The following is a 14185-nucleotide window of genomic DNA, read 5'->3' on the forward strand; positions in this document are numbered from 1 at the left end:
AGTTGGGGTCTATCCCACATGGAGTGGTACGATAAATAATTCAATTACTAAATGAAAAGAGTGTTCTAATTGATTGTAAAAGTAGACATTTTTGAAACAATTAAAGTAAATGGCAGGGATTTGAAAATTAATGTCAATTGGGGGGGATTAGATTGATTAACTAACAACTATTAAAACACGAGGTAATAAAGTAGAGAGGGATCCTTGGGGATGTTATCAATTGAACACCAATTTCGCTATATGGGTGATTAACATTTACTAAAAGTCGTTGAATCTTAGTGGGTAGGCTAGGCTTTAGGTGCAGTAGTTATTTCTCAATCAACTATAATGAATCAAGTGAGTTCTCACAAACCTCGACAAGCATAACAAATATGAATAACCCAAAACCCCAACTAATCTACTCTCTCCAGCTAGATAGGTAGGATTGAATTTAGACTCACTTTCTCAAGCTAAGTCAACAATAACCCAATCACTACAATCATCAATTAATAGTTCTAATTCTAAAACCTCTATCTTAAGAAAGCTTAGAATGTTAGAATAGAACTGCATATGCAACTACAATTCATCAATTAAAACTCAACTACTAATTGAACCCACTTCAAATCAACATTAAATGAGTAAATACTAACACCCACAAGATAATTTAAGCATTCGATCACATGATCAGACCCCCAAGAATGGGGGTTTTAGCTATACATTGAACGAGGCAAGAAATAGTTTCCAACTAAATTCTCCATTAGCTTGGGTAACAATCTAAAACTCTTCCAAGTGCTTCAATCAACATCCAAAACAATAAAACCTTAATTATCTACTCAAAAACATCAAGAACAGTGTTAGGGATAAAAAACCCAGAAAATATAGCTCCAAACCTTGTAACTCCCTAAAAACTCTTTAACTTTCTTTTAAATATCGCATTTATACTTTTACAAATTTTTAGCTTTAGGACTAATCGGTGGAATTAGTCCTAGTCGGGGATGCACCAAATGTCTATTTCCATCGACTTCTTGACTTGACTCTTCACTATTCACCTTTTGTGACTTTAAATGATCAGGATCTCCATCGCTGATCCAGTCGGCGATCCGCCAACTTATACCTTCCATCACCGAATTGGGTTTTCCCTAGGGATGGCCTGCTGTAATTTTTGGCAAGTTGAAGAGCCACTCAGTGACTCGACGTGTGGTCTTGGCGATCATCAGACTTTCTTGTGTGAAGCGTTCTTTGCTTTTTTTGCTCATTTTTTCCCGGTAATGTCCTTGCCTTGCTCTTTTGTCTTTGTTGCTATAAATTATCATTTAATCATCAGTTTATAGCATAAAATAAGCATTGAAGACACTAAAATTCTAGATATAAATCCCTAAATGAGTTGAAATCCCCGACCCATCACAATTGAACAAGGTTACTATTAAGAAAACAATGTCCTCTCCCAAGGATAGATGACGTGTATGATCATCTTCAAGTAGAAAGTTACTTCTCTAAGATTGACCTTCGGTCGTTCTATAACCAATTGAGGGTGAAGGAAGGTGGCATTCCACAGATGGATTTTTGAACTCGATATGGTTATTATGAGTTGTTGTTAATGTTATTTGATTTGACTAATGCTCCAGTTTCGTTTATGGATTTGATGATATGGTACTTAGATAATACCTTAATATGTTTGTGATTTTATTCATTGATTATATATTGATCTATTCAAGGAGTGAAGATAAGCATACCGATCATTTGAGGATTGTGTTGCAAGTCCTCAAGGACCAACAACTCTTTGCAAATTTTAGCAAATGTGAGTTCTGGCTAAGGTCCATGTCTTTTCTTGGTCATATTATTTGTGGTAAGGGTATTGAGGTAGATCTTATGAAGATGGATGCGGTTAAGAGTTGGCCTAGACCTCTATTCCCTTCGAATATTAGAAGTTTCTTGGGTTTTGTTGGCTATTATAGAAGGTTTGTTGAAGGATTTTCTTCGGTTGCCTCTCCATTGATAACATTAATCCAAAAGAAGGATAAGTTCATATGGTCGGAAGAATGCGAGAAGAGTTTCCAAGAATAAGAAGATAGACTTACTTTCGCTATGGTGTTGACTCTACCAGAATCAATTATTAGGTTTGTTATTTACTGCGATGCTTCTAGGATTGGGTTAGGATATGTCCTTATGCAAAATGGAAAATTCATTGCCTATGCTTCAAGGCAACTTAAGATTCATGAATAGATTTATCCTACCCATGACCTAGACTTAGTGGCAATTGTGTTTGCTCTTAAGATTTGGATGCATTATTTGTATGGTGTTCATGTAGATGTATTTACTGACTACAAGAGTTTGCAATATATGTTCAAACAAAAATATCTAAATCTTTGCCAAAGAAAATGGCTTGAGTTACTAAAAGATTATGACATGAGTTTTCTCTATCACCCCGGCAAGGAAAATGTGGTGGCGGATATTCTTAGTTAGTTACTGATGGATAGTATTGGTCATATTGGGGATGATAAAAAGGAGTTGGTTCGAGATGTTCATAGATTGGCCCGATTGGGTGTTCGATTAGTTGACTTTATCAAAGGTGGTGTTATGGTTTACGATGGTTTGAATCATCTTTTGTGGTAGATTAAAGCCAAGCAAGGTCTTGATCCGACTTTAGTTTAATTAAAGGGAGCGGTGCTTAAAATTTTCATAGAGGCTTTCTACCAAGGGGGAGATGTTGTGCTTAGGTATCAAGGTCGTGTGTGTGTACCTAATGTTGATGAGTTGAGAGAATAAATCTTATCGAAAGCTCATAGTTCTTGATATTCCATTCACCCTGGAGCCACCAAGATGTATCGTGACGTGCGGGAGATCTATTTGTTGAATGTGATAAAGAAGGATATTATGGAATTTGTAGCTAAGTGTCCTAATTATCAACAAGGGAAAGTTGAGCATCAAAAGTCTGGAGGTTTATCTCAAGATATTAGCATTCCTACTTGGAAGTGGGAAGATTTGAACATGGACTTCATTGTTAGTTTACCACGCACTCGGCGGCAACATTACTATATTTGTGTTATTATAGATCGAATGATGAAATCAACTCATTTCATTCCTGTCAGGGTTTCTTATTTGGCAGAGGACCATGCTAAGTTGTATTTGAGGGAAATGGTTAGGTTTCATAGGGTACGTCTATCCATAATCTCTGATTGTGGTACCCAATTTACTTTTAGGTTTTGGAAATTCTTCCAAAATGGTCTTGGTACTCGTGTTAAGCTTAGTATGGCCTTTCATCCATAATCTGATGGGCAAGCAGAGCGTACTATAAAAAATTTGGAAGATATGTTGAGAGTGTGCGTAATTGACTTCAAGGGTAATTGGGATGATCACTTGACTTTGATTCGATTTGCATACAACAATAACTATCACTGAAGTATTGATATGGATCCATTTGAGGCTCTATATTGTAGGAGGTGTAGATCTCCTATAGTCTGGTTTAAAGTGGGTGAATTCACCTTGAAAAACCCTGAATTGGTACATGAGGGTATGGAGAAAGTTTGCCTTAGTAGAGAAAGGTTGAAAATGGCTCAAATAATGAGCCCATACAACCCTTAAAATAATGTGTATCATTACACCCTCCTTCTCTGCCCAATACATACATTATATATCATTTTCCAAGATTACCCAAGCTGCACCAATAACAATACACATAAAACAGCTTCAAATATTCTTTATCCTACAACCAATTATTGAACTCACCACCCCCCTTGAGTTCTTTATGACAGCACACCCATAGTTCTTCACTCAAACTCATACATAAGGAGGAAGAAAATAGAGCAGTCACCTTACCTCAATTTCTGCAACTTTTCCTTATAACTTGAATTCCTCTAAGAACGTAAACTTCCCTTCACACTTAAACCAAAGAATAAGAGAAAAGTATCTTAATAATTAAGGAAAGTGAGCAGTAGCTTGTGGGAACTTCTGCCTTCTACTTATAATTGAGCATGAATAACATGTTTTCTAGTCTTCCATGGGAGAATTAAGCTAAATCCACAAGTGTTTCTCTTACCTTGTTTTGCAGACATGAGGGTTTCTTTAAGAACCCTAGAAGGAACTTTAAGGCAATTGTTTTAATCCTTAAGAGAAAAGAGAGAGAGAGCTGGAGTTAATTCTCAATATTGTGTGTTAAAAATGAGTGAGACTAGCAGCCAATATATCTTATATTGAGCTTTCTTCACCTTTAAGATTATCCTCTAGAGCCTCCCTTTTTTTGGTCCAACTTTAGCCACTAATTGGTCAAGTAGGTGATGCACCTGCTTATGTACATCAAGCATCTCAAAAGGTCAAACTAGGTGATTCACCTACTTGCTTTTCACTTGGGCTTAAATATATTGGGCCTTGGCAGATTTGGCTATTGGGCTTTAGTTTCATTTTCCATTTTTTTAAACTTAATTTGGGCCTCAAGTGAGTCCATTAGCATAGGCACAAATATGATCCATAAACCTTGGCCTTTTTAACTAGATCCATGTAGCTAAAGTAGGTGATGCACCTACTTGGTCCTTTGGACTGGTCAATAAGTCAAAGTAGGTGATGCACGTACTTGTCACTTACTAGCTTAGTTAAGTCAAGCAAGCAGCTCACTTATTTTATTTCATTTTCTAAATATTAATCCCTTTTGCTTTAACTTAGCACTTAACTTCAACTTTAATCTCAATTACCACCTTATTATCTCAAGTTTAAATACTCCCGTTGGAGTTAACTTACAGTACACATGCTGAAACGTGCAAGGCAATCACATCTCCTTCCGAGCTAGTTTAAACCAACTCTAATCATATAAGAAACATGGTCCCTCGCCTATACTATAAGGCTATGTCAAGTATCACAAGAATAGAACAAGCATATGCATTAATACGGGCTGTTACATACACGTAGAATATGGGGTGTTACATTCTACTACTCTCTGGATCTCCCAATCATTGAAAGGTCTTCTAAAGCTCGGATTCCATCCTTGGTTTGACCAAACCTCTGCCACAGTAGCCCTCTGTTGTTGGTTGAGGATGAACACATCAGGGAAATGTGTTTTTAAGGGACCTTGTTACAGCCAACTATCTTCCCAAAATGAGACCTTCACACCATTTCCAATTTTGATTTTGCAATTCCCTCTAAGTTTTGGCCATAGGTATCTTATGGTTCTCCCAAGACCATAAGTGTTGGTCACCATCCTAGTTGACCAATGATCTTCCATTTCATATTTTGCCTGAATCACCTCCTTCCACAAAGCTTGTTCATTGGAGGCTAGTCTCCAGAGCCATTTCATTAGTAGACATTGGTTCTGAGTCTTCAAGTTTCTCACCCCTTGACCTCCAACTTGTTTATTCGCAATCAAGGCTGCCCATTTAACCAGGTGAAATTTTTTTGTCTCGTTGTTGCCTTTCTATAAAAAGTTCCTTCTTAGAGCATCCAATCTATCAATTACTCCATCAGGGATAGGGAAAAAGGACATCATATAACTTGGCATAGAATCGAAGACACCATTAATAAGTGTTAGTCTTCCCCCCTAGGGAAAGATATTGGCTCTTCCAATTCGCTAATCTTCTTTCACACTTTTCAATCACCCCATTCCAAATACCTAAAGACCTGTTGTTAGCTCCCAGAGGCATCCCCAGATAAGTAGTAGGGAGGTCACCAATTCTTCTACCAAGGGTCCTAGCCAGAGAGGATAGGTCAGAAACTACATTAACTGGATATAAGAAGCTCTTGTTCCAATTTATATGAAGTCCTGATACAACTTGAAAGAGAATAAATATTACCCTCAGCATCCTGAGTTGTTCTTTAGTGGCATCACAAAATATGAGAGTATCATCTGCGTATTGTAAATGGGTGATCTCTAGCTCACATCCCACTCTATTTGAATTTTGAATCCCTTTAAGCAAAGGTTCTCTCTAGCAGTTTTCAGCATATCACTTAGCCCTTCCATTGCAATGATGAATAGAAAAGGTGATAGAGGGTTACCTTGCCTTAAGCCTCTTTAAGCAGAGAAGAAGCCTGTAGGGGAGCCCTTGATAAGAATGGAGTATTTGACAATTTGAATGCAAAATTTAATCAATTTTTGCCATCTACCACCGAAACCTCTTTTATCAAGAGTTTCCCACAAAAATTGCCAATTTAGGTGATCATATGCCTTCTGTATGTCCAGCTTGCAGAGAATTCTTGGAGCTTGCTTCTGGTTCTAGAATCCACAGACTCATTTTCCATGAGGATGGCATCCATTATTTGCCTACCTCTAATGAAGGCCAATTGTTGAGTGTCCACTAGTTTATGCATCACCTTTTTGAGTCTCTCAGTAAGAAGCTTAGAAATGATCTTGTAAACACTACCAATTAGGCTGAAGTCAATAAGTTCCTTTGCACCTATCTTTTTGGGAATCAAGGTAACATAAGTTGAGTTGAAGCTTTTCTCAAAAACACATCTCTCATGGAAGTTCTTAACATCATTAATAACTTCTCCTCATATGACTTCCCAACAATGAGTAAAGAAAGTCATGGTATAACCATTAGTCCCAGGTGCCTTGTCTCCGGCACAAATCTTTACACTCTCCCATAACTCTTGGTCGTCGAATTCCTTTTGAAGCATAAGATTATCTTCTTCAGAATTTTTGTGTCCTCCCCTGCAATTGCCTGAGGGTCTCCAAGTCAGTTTCAGTGTACAATTCCTGATAGAAATCCACTATCGCTTTCTTTATAACTTCTGGACTCTTGATAGCTTCCCCATTCACATTTAACTCATAAATAGAGTCATACTTTTTGTGTGCATTGGTAGTTCTATGGAAGACTTTAGTGTTATTGTCACCTTGCTTCAACTAATTAACCCTTGACCTTTGTCTCTATGATATCTCCTCATACTTGGCAATGTTCTCAAACTCTAGGAGAAGTTCAGCCTTTGAGTGTATCTCCTCCACATTGAGAATTCTCTAATCCTGTGTTTCCTCAAGTTCAGCAAGTTGACTGAGTATACTCTATTTTTGCAAGGCTAGATTTCCCTGAGCAGACTTGCTCCAGTCCCTTAGTTTGTTTTTTAAAGCCTTTAGCTTGAAAGATATAATAAAATCAGGTCTTCCTTCACATGTTATGGAATTCCACCACTTCTTGACCCTTTCCAAGAAACCCTCTGTGTGTAACCACCAATTTTTGAATTTGAAATAAGATTTCGCAGGCTCCCAGTTAGCACATTGCAACATAATCAGAGTGTGATCAGATGTTACTTTCGGTAGAACTGATTGCTTAATGTTTTTGAAGCCTTCATCCTATTCATTAGATACTAGGAATCTATATAGCCGCAACATCATGCCTGTCCCCTTTCCTTCAAGTATATTTACCACCTGTTAGTTGACGGTCCAACATAATCAGGTCCATAATGAATTTAGAAAAATCGTTCATTGCTTTTGATATTCTATCGCAGTTTTTCTTCTCCGAAGGATATCAGACTGTGTTTAAGTCTCCACAAACCACCCAGGGCCCATTGACCAGACCTCTCGCTGATCTAACCTCCCACCAGACTTCTTCTCTTTCTTCTCTATTGTTAGGAGCATAGACACCGGTAAGGAACCAGGTGAATTCTTGATTCTTGCCTGTAAACTGGCAAGATATAGAATAGGCTCCTACAATGTTGATAGCTCCCTCCCAGAATTTCCCATCCCATAGAATTAGAATGCCCCCTCTAGTCCCACTAGCTTTACTCCTCTATTAGCCCATAAATCTTTTATAATGTTACTGATTTTCCCCTCAATCTTAGTTTCTTGGAAGCAATACACATCTGCTTTCCATTCATGAATTAGATTCTTGATAACACACCTCTTGTTTGTCTGGTTAAGGCCTCTCACATTCCATGTGATTATCTTCACTGTCATTGGAAACTTGGAACGGTATATCCCTATTTGCTTCTTGTGTCGTTGCTTCTGAAATTGCTTCCACACTCTAAGCTTTTCAATTGTTTAGAACCTTTTATTATTGGTGTTGCTTTATTGGTGTTTGCCCCATTATCTTTGTTGATTTTCCTCATACTGTCAATCTTCATGAATAATGATAAAGCTTCATCTTTACACCCCTTGATGTCCACTCCAAATTCCTTGGCCAGTTTGTTTATGTTCTAATGGATCCAGATAGGGACATCAAATTCTGGATCATCCCCTTCTTCTGGGCTGAGTTGATTTAGCGGCACGACTTCTTCAAATATAGTCAAACTGGTACTGCCTACTTCAGTGCTTTGAGGGGTTTTTCCTTGTATGGATGTGCTGGCCTGCTGCCAGAGAATCCCAGAGGTATCTACAATATTCCCCATCGCTTTTTTGCTACTCTCTTCTCCTTCAAAATTTCTTCCTCTCTAAAAAATAACCTCTGTGCTATTACGAGCTCTTCTGCCTGATGCGGAGTAGTGGAGGAAGAGGTAATTAAGCTAGCCTCTAATTCCACCACAATTAGGTCCAACAAAAGAGAGAAAGAAATTTCTACAGGCAGCACATTTGAAATGGATTGGGCCAGATAATCTGGGCCCAATTTTCCCCCTTATTTACTAAAATTGATTTCTTAGGAAAAATATAGTGGTGGGCCCTTGGTTTACATGTGATATCACGTGCTGGGTCAGCTGGCCATTTTGAAATTTATGGATCGTACGAGGACCCCACGTGGCCAGTCACTTCTGTAAACCCTAAAAGGTTGTCTTCCCCCTTTTGACTGGACACTTCTTCAGACCGTTGGGTATTAATGGGTATTTGTCTCCATTTATCAGAGATCACTCTAGCTAGTGTCTCCACCCATATTTGCACTTTGAATGTCAAATCTTCGTAGGTCAACTCCACTGTGCTAAGAATCGACTCGCCATCTCCTTGCACCTTCAGCCTTACCCATTTGAGGTGATTGCGTAATTTTGTCTCTTCTTTCGTACGGATCCAGCCTCCACAGAGATTTCTGATCTCACGGAAAACTTTTCGGGACCACAAATGGAGAGGGAGTCCCACTACTCTTATCCAGACTTGATTCGGTCTCTCAAAAATGGGGTTTGAGGTTGGTGACCACCATTGAAGGCTGAATTTGTAAGATTTCCAGAACCAGTCCCCCCTTACTACGTGATCAATAGTTGTTCCATTGGGGAATTCCAAGAGAAATTGATTCCCCCCAGATCGAAGATATTAATTCCATGATTGTGCCTCCATGGGCTTGCGACCCATCGTCGGATCTCTGATAAAGTGATGCTTGGGATTTCCTCTAGTAGGGATCCGACAACACTCTTTGCTAGCGACTCGTTTTGAGTTGTTGAGATGGCATCTGATATAATGAGTGAATTCCTTTTTTGTTGAATCCTCACACCATTTAATTCCCTTGTAGACCATTTATTGTTCCTGACAATGTTTGAATATAATAAACCCTTCTCAGTTTCCTATGTGATGTTTTACCTATCGGTTGGGCCTTAGCATTTATGAAGACTGATATTTTGGTAGCTATGTCCATATATCCAGAGTTTAAAGACCCCTCAGGTATGATGATGACATCTCTTTTCTTGTCCTGCACCTTTATAATACTAATATACCGACCAAATTTGTTATAGTTCCTAGCCTGAAGCTCAGTAAAGTGGTCCTAACATTTCCATCTGCGTACAGTGTTTCCATGGCTTTTTGAAACTTCCTTGAGGGTGTAGGCTAGCCATTCCATCATCTTCTAGCTAATACTCATCCTCGTCATCATCTCGCGGCCTCTCTCTACCCAATCATACCATGTTTCGGCTCTGGATACCACCCTAGTAATGTCATACAATTTGAAACTAACAACAAAGAAAATTGTATCATCCCCCATAGTTGCACAGAGAGAGAAGGGAAGACAAGCTTGAAGAAGAAGAAGTAGAAAAAGAAAGAAGAGGAGAAAGAAGGGAAAGAAGGCACGGGTGTGTTTTCAGCAATGGAAGATCACCGGAAATGGATTCTTAGGCCCAGAAGGGACCGCTAGAGGATTACCTGGTGTTTCTGTATTTTTGTATTCTGCTTCTCTATCAAGCTATTTCTCCTGGAAAATCTCCATTATTTTTCTTAGTTCAGATTAGATCTAAGTAGTTACATTGAGGAAAGCATCTTTTTATGGAAGTAACACATCAATTGATTTTACATGATTAACAATCATTGTAAGCAACGATTGACTTAATGTTAAAAATAAGTAATAATGTAACTGTTGAGGATTTAGACTTGGCAGAGTTTCCATTTGTATAAATGACATGCACCTTGCTTCGGTGCAGTACATACCTCACATTACAGCTAACACTGCACCTAAGATACTGACAACTTCAATAACATATAATATATCACTCCAATGCGAACAAGGCAATATTACTTCATTGACATCCTTAATCATCAAACTAATGTGTGATTATAACATTATAAAAAAGTTAAAATTATAAGACATCCTAAACATATAAGAAACTCACATTGTCAAAACCAGCAATGTTTTTGTTATCTGCAAAGAACTCAGTGGGAGACTCTGCACAAATTTAAAACACAAAATGAAAATTAATACAAGAAAAGAAAAGGTAACAAACCATTAAGGTTAGAAGTTTCACCTAGACTCAATTAATAGAATTAGAGAGAGAGAGAGAGAGAGAGAGAGAGAGAGAGAGAGAGAGAGAGAAAAAAACTTTGTTTGAGAATGCTATCTTTAGGTATGTATAAATGTTTGATAATCCAGCCAAACCTTCATCATGGCATTCAGTATAATCTAAGAAAGAACCAATACAACATTCTTCCACACAGAAACTGATGGACCTCTTAATCATGCATACACAACTTTGTCCATGGCTCTAAGAGATTAGGAAAATGAACTGCCAAATCTCCAAGAGCAACAATGCAATTTGATCAAACTATTTCAGATAGTGCATTCACCACAATAGTGAAAAGAAGCTGGAGATTTGCATCACTAGGAAGTAATATAAACACATGTTTAGAAACTTTGTTGGTCCTCAACTAAAGAAGATCAAAAACACAAAAGGCTCATATTTCAAGACACACCACAAATCAATTTCTTTTCTCAATTAAGCACAAAGGTAATGGCATCGGTTGTACTAACAAATAGTCCATATGCAAACTTTTCGCAAAAGAAATCCTCGCATTCTCATGAAACATTTTCAAAAACCAAGAATCAATTAAGAGTGACAACAACTCAAACTCAAGAAATGACTCAACTCATTAACTCTTTCACATGCTCACTTGACTCAATTAGGAATTTTCAAAATCACCACTTTTTCAACATACATGCCCTCACAAGATATAAGTGTCCGAAAACCACACACACATATAAACATGACAAGGGACAAAGATGCAACACTTACACTCACAGAGAATTATCTCATGCACACAAATGTCACACCATAGGCTTGCCCATATTTTCAATCAACATTGACTCAAGTCCATTTGGTTAGAAATCTCAAAGGACTTTGTTAAGCTTGTAATATAGGCTTAGGAAAGGTTAGGATATCATTTATGTCTAGTGACTACACCCTCCTTGAACATTATACAACTCATCATTTCCAACTTTCTCCACTTTCAAACCCATGCACATTTACACTATTTTCATTTTTTTCTTATTTCCACTCCAGATGCCCCACATACGACCATTTTCAACTTTTGGAGATTCAAATCTCATTTATTCATTTCCTTCTTTCTTTTTCAAAGGTTTTTTCTTTCTTTAAGACTTCCCATACATCCCTCAATTTCTCTCTTCTTCTTTTTTTTTCCTTTTTTTTATATCTAACCCTCATGTGGTAAAGCATCCCTTTAATGAATTTTCCATAACACCCCTAAATTTAGGCTTTTAGCCTCAACTTTCACCAAACTCAAGTTCAAGGAGGGAAGGGTTCAAAAGAGGGTTACTTTTTCAACAAGAAAAGGCTTGTAATGTGGTTGCCAATAAAAAGGATTATTCTCAAAGGGGCAACTAAAATATATTTAGTGCAAAGGTGGGATATTTAGGACAATTGGACTTCAAGAACATCAAAGAAAGCCTAAGATCATTTCTCCAACCAAACTCAATCAAGACCAATATTTCAAGACCAACCGGCAAATTCTGGGTGACAAAAATGAACACATGGCATTAATCAACAGCTCACCACACATGGCCTGCAAATCAATCAAGATGGTTCAAAATCTTACTTCCTTCTTAAAATACAAGTAGCATTGAACATTTTTACCGCTAACGAATCAAAAGTCACAAAAGATGGTAAGAGTTGTCACAAATCATTCATAACGTTGCTCAATCTGTTAAAATCGGAAGGTATGCTCATGATTCACATGCATGACTATGCTCTTAGTACCAATCAAGTCAAAAACCTTCCCAAAATGATGATGATTTTGCCCTTAAGAAAGCCGTCAACCAATCCATCATCAGGCAACCTCATGCATCGGATTCGGGAACGGTTACTTAGAACTTCACCACAATCAACGTCAATAACAATCACAAGCAATCGATGATTTAACCTTTAGAAAGTTGTCACTCTCTATGCATCATCGGGCATTGTCAATCCAAATTTTATTATCAAAAAAATAAAATAAAGAAGCTACAAACTACAAATCAAAAACTAACATAGACCACAACAGAAACATCCACAATATCAAAGCCTAACAAGGGCACAACAATCCATAGCAATGAAAGAAGCTGACAAGTGCACAATCGCGGTATGCAGAAAAAAATCAACAAAATGAGTACAAGGGAGACACCCCCAACTAAAAATGAGACTATGTCCTCACAATCCAAATATCAAAAGAGAATACGAGGGACTACCAAAGCAAAAGAATATTTGCATGTTTACTATAATCAATAGGGAAAAGATTGAGAAGGCAAATGTCATAAGGAAGTAGTTCGATAGGAAAAAATGATCAATTGAGCATAAGATGAAACTAACCAAAACTTACTATAATGTTGCAGTACTTGGTAGTATCAGGAACATGCTTAAAGTGTGCTAAGGAACCGGTCAAAATTCAACATCGATCCTACACCCATAACCTGCAAATTAATCAACATTTAAACAGTAAGTTTCAAGTGAGAGCTCCATGGTGGAAGGATACCGACAACCATAGAGCCTTAGTTCAAATTCCCAAAAAAATTACTTGTTTGAATACCTGAGAGAAGTGCAAAGACCTCCTATCTTCACTCGTGGATGGGAAGATACTATTCAACATTTTTTTGTGCATTCTCCTGCAAGATATTTTGTTTTTTTCTATAAATGTCTGGAAAATAAAAAATTGAAAAAAAATAAAAAACACACCTCAAAAAATATTCGGCTTGCACCAGTGACTTTAAAATATCGAAAATGATGGTTTTCAAAAAAACATAAATACTTGAAAAAATATAAAATCAAGAAAAATATAACGAAAATATAAAAATACTTCAAAACTTTTTTTGATTTGCACCAATGACTTTAAAATATTGAATATAATTGTTTTCAAGAAAAAAATCAATTGTTTTTGTAAAAATCCCAAAAAGAATATATAAAAATATGAAAACACCTCAAATAAAAAAATTGGCTTACATCAATGACTTTAAAATATTGAAAATCATGGTTTTAAAAAAAATCAAAATTTTATTTTTTTCGTAAATGAACGAAATTTATAAAAATCAACCAAAAATATTTCAAAAAATATAAAACAACTTAAAATTCTTTTGACTCACACCAATGACTTTAAAAATATTGAAAATTTAGCTTTTGAAAAAAAATAAAAACTTTATTTTTGTGTAAATGTTCGAAAAATATAAAAAAATGAATATAAAAAACATCTAAAAAAACAATTTGTCTTGCATCAATGACTGAAATTATCGAAAATAATGATTTTTAAAAAAATATATTTTTTATATTTTTCGTAAATATCCAAAAAATTATTAAAATCAAGAAAAATATATCAAAAATACAAAAAACACCTCAAAATAATTTTTTACTAGCACCATTGACTTTAAAATATCGAAAATTTTTATTTTCCAAAAAAATCATTTTTTTATGTAAATATTCGAAAAATGGACTCACGACAGGCTGTAATCGCGACATATAAGAGAGTTGAGTTTCAACCACCACTTGTTGTGATGTTTGTTGACGTAGACTCACATTTAGGCCAGCCGCGTGCTCAGGGTGCACAGGAAGCCAACTTCCTCCTCACACGACACCTTGGGAGGGGCGAAGCGATGAGTGACGCTAAAAAATGTCGAAAATAATGATT

Source organism: Solanum verrucosum, unplaced genomic scaffold (genome assembly GCF_900185275.1).
Source record: "Solanum verrucosum unplaced genomic scaffold, falcon-dt-bn FXZP01000257.1, whole genome shotgun sequence".
Lineage (NCBI taxonomy): Eukaryota > Viridiplantae > Streptophyta > Magnoliopsida > Solanales > Solanaceae > Solanum > Solanum verrucosum.